The sequence below is a fragment of the Budorcas taxicolor genome, chromosome 5 (genome assembly GCF_023091745.1).
Source record: "Budorcas taxicolor isolate Tak-1 chromosome 5, Takin1.1, whole genome shotgun sequence".
Taxonomy (NCBI): domain Eukaryota; kingdom Metazoa; phylum Chordata; class Mammalia; order Artiodactyla; family Bovidae; genus Budorcas; species Budorcas taxicolor.
This window is the reverse complement of record NC_068914.1, coordinates 59,159,381-59,173,534: the sequence shown is the minus strand read 5'-3', so window position 1 is coordinate 59,173,534 and position 14,154 is coordinate 59,159,381.

Genomic DNA, 14,154 nt, shown 5'->3' with positions numbered 1-14,154 from the left:
GGAGGCCTTACAATAGCTGTGAAAAGAAGAGAGGCAAAAAGCAAAGGAGAAAAGAAAAGATAGAAGCATCTGAATGCAGAGTTCCAGAGAATAGCAAGAAGAGAAAAGATGCAGCGATCAATGCAAAGAAATAGAGGAAAACAACAGAATGGGAAAGACTAGAGATCTCTTCCAGAAAATTGGAGATACCAAGGGAACATTTCATGCAAAGATGGGCTCGATAAAAGACAGAAATGGTAGGGACCTAACAGAAGCAGGAGATATTAAGAAGAGGTGGCAAGAATACACAGAAGAACTGGACAAAAAAGATCTTCACGACCCAGATAATCATGATGATGTGATCACTCATCTAGAGACAGACATCTTGGAATGTGAAGTCAAGTGGGCCTTAGAAAGAATCACTACGAACAAAGCTAGTGGAGGTGATGGAATTCCAGTTGAGCTGTTTCAAATCCTGAAAGATGATGCTGTGAAAGTGCTGCACTCAATATGCCAGCAAATTTGGAAAACTCAGCAGTGGCCACAGGACTGGAAAAGGTCAGTTTTCATTCCAATTCCAAAGAAAGGCAATGCCAAAGAGTGCTCAAACTACCGCTCAATTGCACTCTTCTCACATGCTAGTAAAGTAATGCTCAAAATTCTGCAAGTCAGGCTTCAGCAATACATGAACCATGAACTCCCTGATGTTCAAGCTGGTTTTAGAAAAGGCAGAGGAACCAGAGATCAAATTGCCAACATCTGCTGGATCATGGAAAAAGCAAGAGAGTTCCAGAAAAACATCTATTTCTGCTTTATTGACTATGCCAAAGCCTTTGACTGTGTGGATCACAATAAACTGTGAAAAATTCTGAAAGAGATGGGAATACCAGACCACCTAACCTGCTCTTGAGAAATCTGTATGCAGGTTAGGAAGCAACAGTTAGAACTGGACATGGAACAACAGACTGGTTCCAAATAGGAAAAGGAGTACGTCAAGGCTGTATATTGTCACCTTGCTTATTTAACTTAAATGCAGAGTACATCATGAGAAATGCTGGACTGGAAGAAACACAAGCTGGAATCAAGACTGCTGGGAAAAATATCAACAACCTCTAATAGGCAGATGACACCACCCTTATGGCAGAAAGTGAAGAGGAACTAAAAAGCCTCTTGATGAAAGTGAAAGAGGAGAGTGAAAAAGTTGGCTTAAAGCTCAAGATTCAGAAAATGAAGATCATGGCATCTGGTTCCATCACTTTGTGGGAAATAGATGGGGAAACAGTAGAAACAGTGTCAGACTTTATTTTTTTTGTCTCCAAAATCACTGCAGATGGTGACTGCAGCCATGAAATTAAAAGATGCTTACTCCTTGGAAGAAAAGTTATGACCAACCTAGATAGTATATTCAAAAGCAGAGACATTACTTTGCCTACTAAGGTCCGTCTAGTCAAGGCTATGGTTTTCCCTTTGGCCATGTATGGATTTGAGAGTTGGACTGTGAAGAAGGCTGAGCACCGAAGAATAGATGCTTTGGACCTGTGGTGTTGGAGAAGACTCTTGAGAGTCTCTTGGACTGCAAGGAGATCCAACCAGTCCATTCTGAAGGAGATCAGCCCTGGGATTTCTTTGGAAGGAATGATACTAAAGCTGAAGCTCCAGTACTTTGGCCACCTCATGAGAAGAGTCGACTCATTGGAAAAGACCCTGATGCTGGGAGGGACTGGGGGCAGGAGGAGAAGGGGACGACCGAGGATGAGATGGCTGGATGGCATCATGTACTCGATGGACGTGAGTCTGAGTGAACTCCGGGAGATGGTGATGGACAGTGAGGCCTGGCGTGCTGCGATTCATGGGGTCTCAAAGGGTCGGACACGACTGAGCGACTGAACTGAACTGAACTGAAAGGGAAGTCAACAAATTTCTGATAGAACATGACAGGATACAAGCAGCAAAACTTTTGAAAGACACAAGAGAGACTTCTTTACAAGGTTCTAGGTCCATGGGGCCAGGGGTCTGCATAGCAGCATCCTCAGCACATACTGCATGACTGAATCCCCAGGATGCATTAAGTGAATGTGCGATGTGTAAGGATAAACAACGACTATGGGGAGAGAAAGGAAATGAATGTTGGGTTTAAGCTTTAGTGAATATGGAAAATAAGAAAAAGAATGAGACTCTAGATCAAGTGATTCAATCCTAGATGACAGGGAGTATAATGCTACCAAAAATGCAACATGGGTACTGGAGAGAAAATGTGTGACTGAAAAATAAATTTTATAATATGAATATTTAATGATAAACACTAATACCATGGTTAAATGCAAGGTGTCTCTATGGCAAGGAATCCACTTGCCAATACAGGAGACATGAGTTTGATCCTTGGGTTGGGAAGATCCCCTGGAAAAGGAAATGACAATCCAATACAGTATTCTTGCCTTGGAAATTCCATGGACAGAGGAGCCTGGTGGGCTACAGTCCATGGGATTGCAAAAGAATCTGACACAACTTAGTGACTAAAGCAACAAAAACAAAAAAATTCCATCATTATCTAATTTAAAGGGAGCATTTAATTTTGGGGAGATAGTTTTGTTTCATGGAGAAAGCAATGGCACCCCACTCCAGTACTCTTGCCTGGAAAATCCCATGAATGGAGGAGCCTGGTAGGCTGTGGTCCATGGGGTCTCGAAGAGTCGGACATGACTGAGTGACTTCACTTTCACTTTTCATTTTATGCATTGGAGAAGGAAATGGCAACCCACTCCAGTGTTCTTGCCTGGAGAATCCCAGGGACAGGGGAGCCTGGTGGGCTGCCGTCTATGGGGTCGCACAGAGTTGAACTTGACTGAAGCAACTTAGCAACAGCAGCAGCAGCAATTTTGTTTCATGTAGTTTGATTGTATCTTATAATAGGAACCAGAATAAAATATTCTAGATAATAGTTTAGCCTTTACTATATGAGATAAGAAGTTAACCTCTCAGAGAAATGAGTAAATTTCATAATAAAGTAAAAGAATGATGTCAATAAGAAAAGTTTAAGACTGAAGAACTTGGAATATCATAATGGCAGCTGACCTGGAGCCTGACTGACCATGAGCATCTCTTAATTGTCACATGTGTGTGTGTATGATCAGATGCTCAGCTCTGCGACCTCATGGACTGTGGCCTCCAGTTTCCTCTGTACATGGTATTTCCCAGGCAAGAACAATGGAGTGGGTTTCCATTTCCTATTCCAAACTCACATAAGGAAAGGCAAAACTGAATGTAAATCTTCATTCCAGTGAAATATAAAATAATACCATACATAAATTAGAAGCCAAAATGTAAAACTTTCATGTTCTTTGATTTTAATTATGATTTTATACATTGTAATCATGAGTGTTTTAAATTATATCATCCATCTTATCAGGTTTATCAATCAAAACTGAATATTTTTATAATGGTTCTAGCTTGAAGTAACTCTATAGAATATCACCTTTTAAAATCATGCTCTTATTGATTTTAATTTTAACAACTCAATACCTTCCTTACTCATAGAAAACAAATTTAAAACTGAGTCATTCATAGGGAAAAAGAACATTGTCTACATGGAATGTGAGTTAATGCTCATCACAGACAATGCACTGAGTAAATAAATGTAAAACTCTTACTATTTTTATTAACTTACTTTATCCTAGACAGATAGCATGGAACTAATTTTGCAAGGCTGATTTTATTATCCTTTTCCTCTTAATAAGTATGGCCAACTGGTGTTGTCGTTAAACTGTTCATTGTTTCAGAGAGGCATGAGTTATAATGGTGACTTTGCAACTTGCTACTTTTATCATTCCCAGCTTTGATCTGTTGTATAGAAGTTATTAATACCTCACAGTGTAATTTGAGGACAGAATAGGGTAGAACAGAGTGCCATTATTTTTTCAGTGACTTGGAGAGTCCCTGACACACACTCACACAAAGTAAATGAAGACGGAAATACTTTTTTTTTCTTGGCATATAGGTAACTTTAACAGAGTAAAAAACTTAATACTCTCTGATGAAATTGAAATACCCATGCATTTTCTCTAATGTTTATTAAGTCCTTAAACATCCTGCATGTTTGAAATACCATCTAACAAATACATTTTTGTTTGTTTAGAATGTGGGTATTTCTGCTAAAAAGCATTGCTTTTATAATAGCACCATTTAAGTCACAATGAATGAACTTGAACAGCATGAGTGGTTAACCATTCCCTTCTTCCGAGTATCTTCCCAGCCCCAGAATCAAACCTGGGTCTCCATTGGAGTCGGATGGATTCATTACCCTCTGAGCCACCAGAAAGCTCAATTTGTCTATTAAAAATGTTTAAATATATATAGGGTTTTGTCAGAACCTACACATTAACAATTAAATTATCACTCTAAATCTTAATTTTCTTAGTCTATTGCAACTTTTATTCTCTTCAAATGAGTAAATATTTTATATCTATTTGGCTTAGTTTAAAAAAGCTAATTAATAAGGGAAACATTATTTTTTTTAAATTATATATTTTTATATTTTTCAGAATTAATTTTTCTGTGCAAATACAAGAATCCCTCCTAAGTTTGAAAATCTTTTAGTTTTTAGTTCTTTCTTGAAATTGTGAAAAATGTAATAGAAATTAATGATGTATAGTTTTGATGTTCTTCAAGAACCAAGGTGTTTCTAGATTTTAATCTGTTATTTCTTCTGCAATAGAATCTTATCTCCATGTTTGCATATTCTCCTGTGACTCTAAAAACATCAAAAAACTATGATTAGAAACACAACAGTTCTGCTATACTTACAGTTTAAATATAAAATGGCAGAGGTGTTGATCATTAAATAAGCATATCAACAACTATCTTTAAAGTAATGCTTAATATTTAATGTGTGTGTTCTATAGTTTTCTAATTTCTATTTCCTCAAAGAATAGTAAGTTTTAACTGAAGTATTTTTTATTTGGATGACGAATATCTCATTTGCACACAGAAAATCAAGACTGATGTATTGAATCAAAAAATAAAATAGTAAGCTATTTTCGCCTAAAAAAATTACAACACTTGATGTGAGCAGTATAAAGAGGAAAAGGTGGTTTTTTTAATAACTTCTATAAAAATAAGAAACTTTTTGAGAATACATTTTGAACTGTTTTCAGTTCTGAGCAGAAACAATTCCTCTGGTTTAATAATCTTCAAAAAGGAAATGAGAAGGGACAGAAGTGGCCATAGGAGGTATTAACCCATCAGAAATTTTCATCTGCCAGAGGTAGAACTTATGAAATAGTGACTTGGTGTGAAATCATACATCTGAAAGTTGCTTTAAGTGTATAGAAAACATTCTATTTTTTCCAGTCTTATACATACTCTATGCTCATTCTCTTTAAAGAAAAGGGGTCAAATCTCTTTATATTCTGTAATATAAGATTTTAAAAATCCCAATAAAATGGTAACATAAAATTCCATCTTCATTTGGTTTTTATTTCTGCTAGTATTATGTATATGTAAATTTAGTAGGTGTAATGTAGAATATGAAGAAAAAATAATACTAGCCAGGCTATAGAAAATGAATTTTGCATATGAGTGTTTATAATCCTAAGAACACAAAACACTCATATCCATTTCCTCTGCCTTGGCTCACACTCTCTTCTCCATAATTAAGAATTTTGCTCCTAAAATTATTGCTGCTCTTTCCCACATCACCAAATTCTGCATCATTAAGAACATATTTCACCAGCAAATAAAATGCATAATAGAAGCATTGTTAAACTCCTTTGATCCTACATGCCAGTTCAACGCAAGATTTTCTCATGTATTTTTCCACTTCTAGGATTATTTCTCAAAACTGTCATCCATGCTCTTGGATTCAAACATTTCACCACTTTATACTGTTTTAAACTTATTCCAGTTGGACTTCTTTCCTCTCAACTGAAAATCTCCTGTTGAGGTCCTGTTGCTTCTCCTTATATCTCTTTTATTTCTACACTCTCGGCTAAAGTGAAGTCGCTCAGTCGTGCTGGACTCTTTGCGACCCCATGGACTGTAGTCTACCGGGTTCCTCTGCCCATGGGATTTTCTAGGCAAGAATGCTGGAGTGGGTCGCCATTTCCTTCTCCAGAGGATCCTCCTGACCTAGGGATCGAATCCGGGTCTCCCATGTTATAGGCAGACGCTTTACCATCTGAGCCACCAGGGAAGTCGGTTTCTTTGCTAGAATGGACCTATATCAATGTTTGCAGCTCAGTTCAGTCGCTCAGTCATGTCTGACTCTTTGCGACCCCATAGACTGCAGCACACTAGGTTTCCCTGTCTATCACCAGCTCCCAGAGCTTGCTCAAACTCCAGTCCATTGAGTTGGTGATGCCATCCAACCATCTCATCCTCTGTCATCCCCTTTTCCTCCTGCCTTCAATCTTTTGCAGCATCAGGGTCTTTTCCAATGAGTTAGCTCTTCACATTAGATGGCCAAAATATTGGAGTTTCGACTTTAGCGTCAGTCCTTCCAATACTCATTCAGGGTTTATTTCCCTTAGGACTGACTTGTTTGATCTCCTTGCAGTCCAAGGGACCCTCAAGAGTCTTTTCCAACACCACAGTTCAAAAGCATCAATTCTTTGGCGCTCAGCTTTCTTTATAGTCCAGCTCTCACATCCATACATGACTACTGGAAAAGCCATAGGTTTGACTAGACGGAAATTTGTTGGCAAAGTAATGTCTCAGCTTTTTAATATGCTCTCTAGGTTGGTCATAGCTTTTCTTCCAAGGAGAAACCATCTTAATTTCATGACTGCAGTCATCATCTACAGTGATTTTGGATCCCAAGAAAATAAAATCTCTCACTGTTTCCATTATTTGCCCATTTATTTGCCATGAAATTATGGGACTGGATGCCATGATATTAGTTTTTTGAATGTTGAGCCTAAAGCCATATTTAAAAAGTCATCTATTTGCTTGTGACTCTAAAATCTATGTCTTCAAGAAATTTTTACACTTCATACAGTAAGTGTAAATATAATTGTGATAAACACAATTGTTGTATTTGTTTTTAAGCTTTATTCAAGTATGTGCTAAAAAAGTCTTCCTTGTTCAGTCACCCTAAACTAACATCGACTGTCATTCTTTATTCTATTATGCTGTTTTATCAATTTTTGCAGGAGTTTTATCACCATTTGATTTTTAATTACAGGATTAGATATTTATTTTCTGTATTGGTCTTCACTATTATTTATTTCTTTGATTCAATGTCTTGTATAATCAGAATGTATGTACACGACAATTAGGGAATCTGTTATGTTCACCCCTGTAATACCAGCACTAAAAAATAATAGAAAATACAGAAAAGTGCTCAATAGGTTTTAAATTTACCTTTTGTATTAGCTCTCAAATTTCTTCCAACTTATTAAAAATAAAGAACAAATTTGAAACATGGTTTAAAGCCTGTTTATAACACTTCAACTCCTCTCCATATATCCTCTTGCCTCATTTACTGCTTTTCAACTACACTGATCTTATTTGTAATGATATATATACTAAACAAATTCACACATCAGAATCTTTGTCTGGATTATTGTTGTTACATCATTGATGTCTGTCTCCTTTCAATCATTAGCTGGAAATTTTTCTATGTTATTCAGAACAACATATTTTAGACCCACTTTGGTATATTATAGGAATTCAGTTTTTATTATTAGAATAAATTAATTGCTGAATATATGGTTTAATTAGACTATTTAATAAGCAGGTGAAGAGTAAGTGGTGAACTTAAGAAAACTTCCTGATGAAAACCAATTTGGTGGACGTGAAAAACAAAAGTAAGTGCTTTTCAATAAAAAGTATTAATTCCTGTGATTTAAAATATATCCAGTGTATTGATTGCTCCAACATATATATATTCAGCTTAGTTTTCTCTACTATATATTTCCTCTGCTACCTAGTGAACGATTTATCTAGACTCCAGCTTATCTAAAATCCATCTCATTAGCTACCTCCCGAAATCTGCTATTCTATTCTGCCAATAGTTGCAGGTTAGTTTCCCTAGGAATAAAGCTCTAAAAAAGAGATTTATTGACAGCAATCAACACACAAGTTCTGCTGAATGTAAGCTGAACTGCTGAAGACTGTCCAGATTTGGTTCAGATGTTATGCCCTAAGCAGTGAAGGTGAACGAAAGCTTCTGTTCCCAAAACAAGTAGATATACAGGAGGAAACCTCAGTATCCTCACCACTAAGTAAAATCACTGTCACATTAAAATACCAGTTGAAAAGTAGTAGTTTGAAATAGAATGTATTTTATTCAAATCAGTTCAGTTCAGTCGCTCAGTCGTGTCTGACTCTTTGCAACCCCATGAATGGGAGCACGCCAGGCCTCTCTGTCCATTACTAACTCCCGGAGTCTACCCAAATTCATGTCCATCGAGTCGGTGATGCCATCCAACCATTTCATCCTCTGTTGTCCCCTTCTCCTCCTGCCCTCAATCTTTCCCAGCATCATGGTCTTTTCAAATGAGTCAGCTCTTCGCATCAGTTGGCCAAAGTATTGGAGTTTCAGCTTCAGCATCAGTCCTTCCAATGAACACCCAGGACTGGTTTCTTTTAGAATGGACTGGTTGGACCTCCTTGCAGTTCAAGGGACTCTCAAGAGTCTTCTCCAATACCACAGTTCAAAAGCATCAATTCTTTGGTGTTCAGCTTTCTTTATAGTCCAACTCTCACATCCGTACATGACCACGGGAAAAACCACAGCCTTAACTAGACAAACTTTTGTTTGCAAAGTAATGTCTCTGCTTTTTAATATGCTGTCTAGGTTGGTCATAACATTTCTTCCAAAAAGTAAGTGTCTTTTAATTTCATGGCACAATCACCATCTGCAGTGATTTTGGAGCCCCCCAAAATAAAGTCAGCCACTATTTCCACTGTTTCCCCATCTATTTGCCATGAAGTGATGGGACTGAATACCATGATCTTAGTTTTCTGAATGTTGAGCTTTAAAAGCCAATTTTTTCATTCTCTTCTTTCACTTTCATCAAGAGGCTCTTTAGTTCCTCTTCATTTTTCACCATAAGGGTGGTGTCATCTGTATATCTGAGGTTATTGATATTTTTTCCCAGCAATCTTAATTCCAGCTTGTGCTTCCTCCAGCCCAGCGTTTCTCATGATGTACTCTGCATATTTCATGCTTTTATAAGAAAATGTTTTAATAAGTAACCATGGGCTTCCCTAGTGGCTCAGATGGAAAGAATCCTCCTGTAGTGCTGGAGACTAGGGTTCAATCCCTCGGGGGAAGATCCCCTGGAGGAAGGCTTGCAACCCACTCCAGTATTCCTGTCTGGAGAATCCCCATGGACAGAGAAATCTGGGGGGGCTACAGCCCATGGGGTTGCAAGAGTCGGACTCAACAGATGTTAAGCACAGCACACACAAGGGTAGAAAAGTAGATTTTAGGGTATAAGTGTTAATTAAGTCCTCAGAAACTGAAGAGATGAAGTGTCCAATGGGGAAAATTAGGGAAACTAATTTTTGTTCTTATGGAAAAAAAGGGACAAATAATTGCAATGGCAGGGTGAATTGCCTGATTAGTCAAATAATGAGATGATATGGAATTAAGAACCATATACAGTAAATCATGTTATAGAAATTTCTTACTGGAGGGAAGTAATGATTGTGATTGTTGCTCTTTCAAGTTCTGTTTAAATCAATGTATGTTGTTTGAATATAAATATATCTTCTATTCTTACCACCATTTCATTCAATATAGACTTCCACATTTAAATCTCTCCTGAGGGGATGTGTGTTTGTGTGTAGGTGCATTTCTGTGAGTGAATTTTTTATATGCGAAAGCACAATGAAACAAAAATAACAACTGTCTGATATTGAAATGATTCCTAAATGGAGGCAATTCATTGTCAGTTGGAGTCAGCTCTAGATGAGAAAGAAAACTCAAAGCCTTCTAGAAGTTTAGGAATGCTAAAAAATGGGACCTTGGAATTCCACTATACACACATGTTTAGTTATTTCTCAGGACATCCTGCCTTGGTGCAAATCTCCGTTTTTAAATTGTGAACTGCTGGAATCAGATAATATGTTTTATTCAGACATTGTAGGGTTTGCATTTATTGGAACAAGTTCTCTAGGGTATAAACAGAAGACTTTTTTTTTTTTAATCTTTGCCCCTCATTATTTTATTTGTTTGTTTGTTTGTTTTGTTTTGTTTTCTTGCATTTATATCCTTCCATCTCTGCAGTTGAAATCTAAAGCCGGGTTAATGTTTAGTTGTCTACTGTTTTGTGACAGGTTGTCCCAAACTTAGTGGTTTAAAATAACAATATTTATTACATCACCATTTCTGTGCAATAGGAATCCAGACCTGGCTCAGCTGGGCCTTCAGGCCCTGGGTCTTTCCCAAAGGTGTAGTTATGGTGTTGGGCAGGACTGTGGTCTCATCTGTTAACTTAGATAGAATGGATCCATTTGCAAGTTCATTCTACTAATCATTAGCGGTATTTTATTTTTTATTTTTATTTTTTTTACTTTATTTTACTTTACAATACTGTATTGGTTTTGCCATACATCAACATGAATCCAGCACGGGTGTACATGAGTTCCCAATCCTGAACCCACCTCCCACCTCCCTCCCCATACCATCTCTCTGGGTCTTCCCAGTGCACCAGCCCCAAGCATCCTGTATCCTTCATCAAACCTAGACTGATGATTTGTTTCTTACATGATATTATACATGTTTCAATGCCATTCTCACAAACCATCCCACCCTCTCCCTCTCCCACAGAGTCCAAAAGTCTGTTCTATACATCTGTGTCTCTTTTGCTGTCTCGCATACAGGGTTAGGCCTCAGTTTCTAAAAAGCTATTGACAGTAGGCTTCCCTCGCTTTCTTGTTACATGGGTCTTTCCATGAAACAGTTCTTAACAAGGTAGCTGGCTTCATCAGAGTGAGTATGTATGAGGTCAGAATAAAAGTACCAGCAAAACAGAACTCAGAGTCTTTGGGAACTTAACCTCAGTAGTGATGTCACATCAGTTTTACAATAAAGGGACAGAATTATACAAAGTCATGAATATCAGTAGGCAAGATTATTGTGGGCCATCTTGGAAGTTGCCTACTAAAACCCATGAATTTTAAGGCAACTCTTAGGTAAATAAAATTTGTCTGATGACTTCAAATCACAAAACACAGTCTTGCTTAAGCCATTAGAAAATTTAGTCAAGTGTGTTTGCCAAATTTTCAGTCTTAAGTTAAAAATCATTCCCTGATCCTTTCCCAGTTCAAGTCTGTTGGGAAAGATGATTGGTTTGCTTTTCTCTTTTTCCAGCCAACACTTCCAAGTCTCTGATTCAGAACTGGATGCTGCATACGTACTGAGAAAACAACCACATTTTGTTTAATAAAAATGTTGCCCTCTGGAGTGACTTTAAAAAAAAGTGGGTGGTCTGCCCTTTCTTATCATGCTAAACCAAGTTTATGATATTTTCAGGGTGAGGTATAAAGAAAGAACAAATATAGGAGTAAAGTTATAGCTCAACTCTCAGGACTTCAAAGAGTTTTAGTTGGATTTTCTCTTTTAAAAAATTGTATGAATGTTGCCAATCATTCAGGGGCTGGCAGTTAGTTATCTAAAGATGTCTTGATCAGGGCAAACATATCTCTATACCTTTTAGTCATTTTGGCTTTGTTCAACTACAAAGTTTGTAGTAGTACCTCTATTGCCTTTCTGCTAAGTTTTATTATACCTCAAAGTAGTTTTGTTCAATTGTGTTCAAGACAAAACCATCCTAACTCTCTTGTGGCATGGCGCACATCTGGTTCTTGGTAAAAACAGATGCTTTATCCCAACAAGCTCTGGGAGGGTGAGCCACCCAAAGCTGATATTTTTCTACCTGCTAGTTATATCATTGCTTTCCCTTTAGATATCTCTGTAGGACACATGGGCTTCCCAGATGGATCAGGGATAAAAAACCTGCCAATGCAGGATACGTGGGTTTGATCACTGGGCGAGGAAGACCCCTGGAGGAGGAAATGGCAACCGACTTCAGTATTCTTGCTGTGATAATCCCATAGACAGAGGAGCCTGGTGGGCTACAGTCCACGATGTCACAAAAGGGTGGACATGCCTAAAATGACTTAGCATGCATACATGCACATAGGACTCACGTGCCATTGCACTTTTCATGAGGGCATTAATCAAGCTCACTGAGTTTTCTTAAAGCTTCACTTCCCACTCATCTCCAGCCCTGGTGGAAGAAGTGGAACTTAAAACAAACCCTAGCTTTGTCAGTAAATTTTATTCTAATCTCTAACTCTTTAGACTTTATAATGTGAGTAAATGTGAAAAAACATTAAAAAAAATTAGAACCGTTTTTGCTCATCCTTTGAAAAACTTCTGCAATGTTGTTTCTTACTTTAGACTATATTTGTTTTCGTAATTCCATAAGCAATACCTCCTAAATAGAGTTGGGCTCCATAAATATTTTTAAATCAGTGAATATTATCATGCTAATTAACTGTTATATCCTTTTGTGATATTCCAATTGTGATAAATAATGGAATAAGTAACCATAGCATGTTTTATATGCTTTGCATCAAGTGCCCAGACATATCATGAAGCATTTTCTTCAGACAGTCTCCCCAGAAGCAGACTCCAGAGTCGAGGAGTTTACAAATGATATAACACATTAGCTGTTTTGCTTCCCTAGACATTCTCTTTTCTATGAGGAACAGTGTTGTTGTTGTTGTTGTTGTTGTTTTTATACAGATCATTTTAAGTCTTTATTTAATTTGCTACAATATTGCTCATTTTTTTTATGGTTTTTTTTTTTTTTTTGCCTGCAAGGCATGTGTGATCTTAGCTCCCCGACCAAGAATGAACCTACATCGCCTTCATTGAAAGGCAAAGTCTTAACAACTGGACCACCAGGGAAGTCCTCAAAAGGTGTTTTTTTGACACTGCTTGTATTGGAGTGGTTGGATCAGCCTATTTAATTCAGTGATACAATCATTGTGACTGTGCAACTGAAGTATATAATCTGCAAGTTCTAAATTTGAAATTTTGACATCTCCATGTCTATAGCATACCACCTGAATGTGCCCTATCTTCTCTAAGCTCCAAAGCTAAGCTGGATCAGGCATGATTTGTATTTGAATGGGAGATACCTCCCCCATTTTCTCTCATTGGTTCAGACTATAGGAAATACATTAAATATGTTATATATACTGATCCCCTCTATCCTCAAAATTTATCACTAAGTCTATAAAGTAGATATTTTAATGGTTCATTGAAAGGAAATACATGCTCTCACATACACATATACATGTATACATGAACACTCATACATACTATCTACATCTATCTACTACCAATCTGTTTATAATATAGAATTACAACATAAAATAAGAACTAGATCCTTCATTTGAAGGAATATTAAGGGACAAAATAGAGGTTGGAAGCAATGAGTAATGTGGGGTGACACACTAGAGAGAAAGAGCAATGTTCAGGATGGCTAGTGACACTGGGGAGGAGCAATGAGATTCCTGGTCCAGAAGATGTGATGCTGGCTCATTTCAAATGGCAGCAGTTGAACTTCACCTGCCACCAAGTCATTCAAGTAAGACTTGGCAGATTCACATCCCTTCATACAAAAAGGCTAATATAAAGAGATACATAATTCAGTTAAAATAATAAGAAATTAACAATACAGGACAAGCACTGATCCAAAAACCAAATATCTCATAGTAATCAGTATTAGAGAAGAACCAAATACATCCCCAAACAGGAGGACAGAGCCAAGACAATACTCATAGGAAAATGTAGAGTATTAAATGTTTTTATTTTAAGTAACAAAGACAAAAAGAAATTAAAAGGGTGATTGCTATAGATAAAGTTGGAATTAATGGATTGGAAAACAACTGTATAATTCATTAATTAAAATTTCTGTTTTTTACAGGCACTATTGAATCAGCAAATCTATGCTAATTGTGATTAGAGAAGAAAGGGAGAAGGCATTTACAAGCAAGATTGGGGACAAAAAGAACACAAAGCTTAAGATTTAAGGAAGAGTGGTAATAAGTATAAAGGGCGAATGCTGTGTTCAACTTTATGGTAATAAATCTGACAACATAGACAAATGGTCAATTTTCTGGGAAAAGTATACATTTCCAAAATTGGCTTAGAAA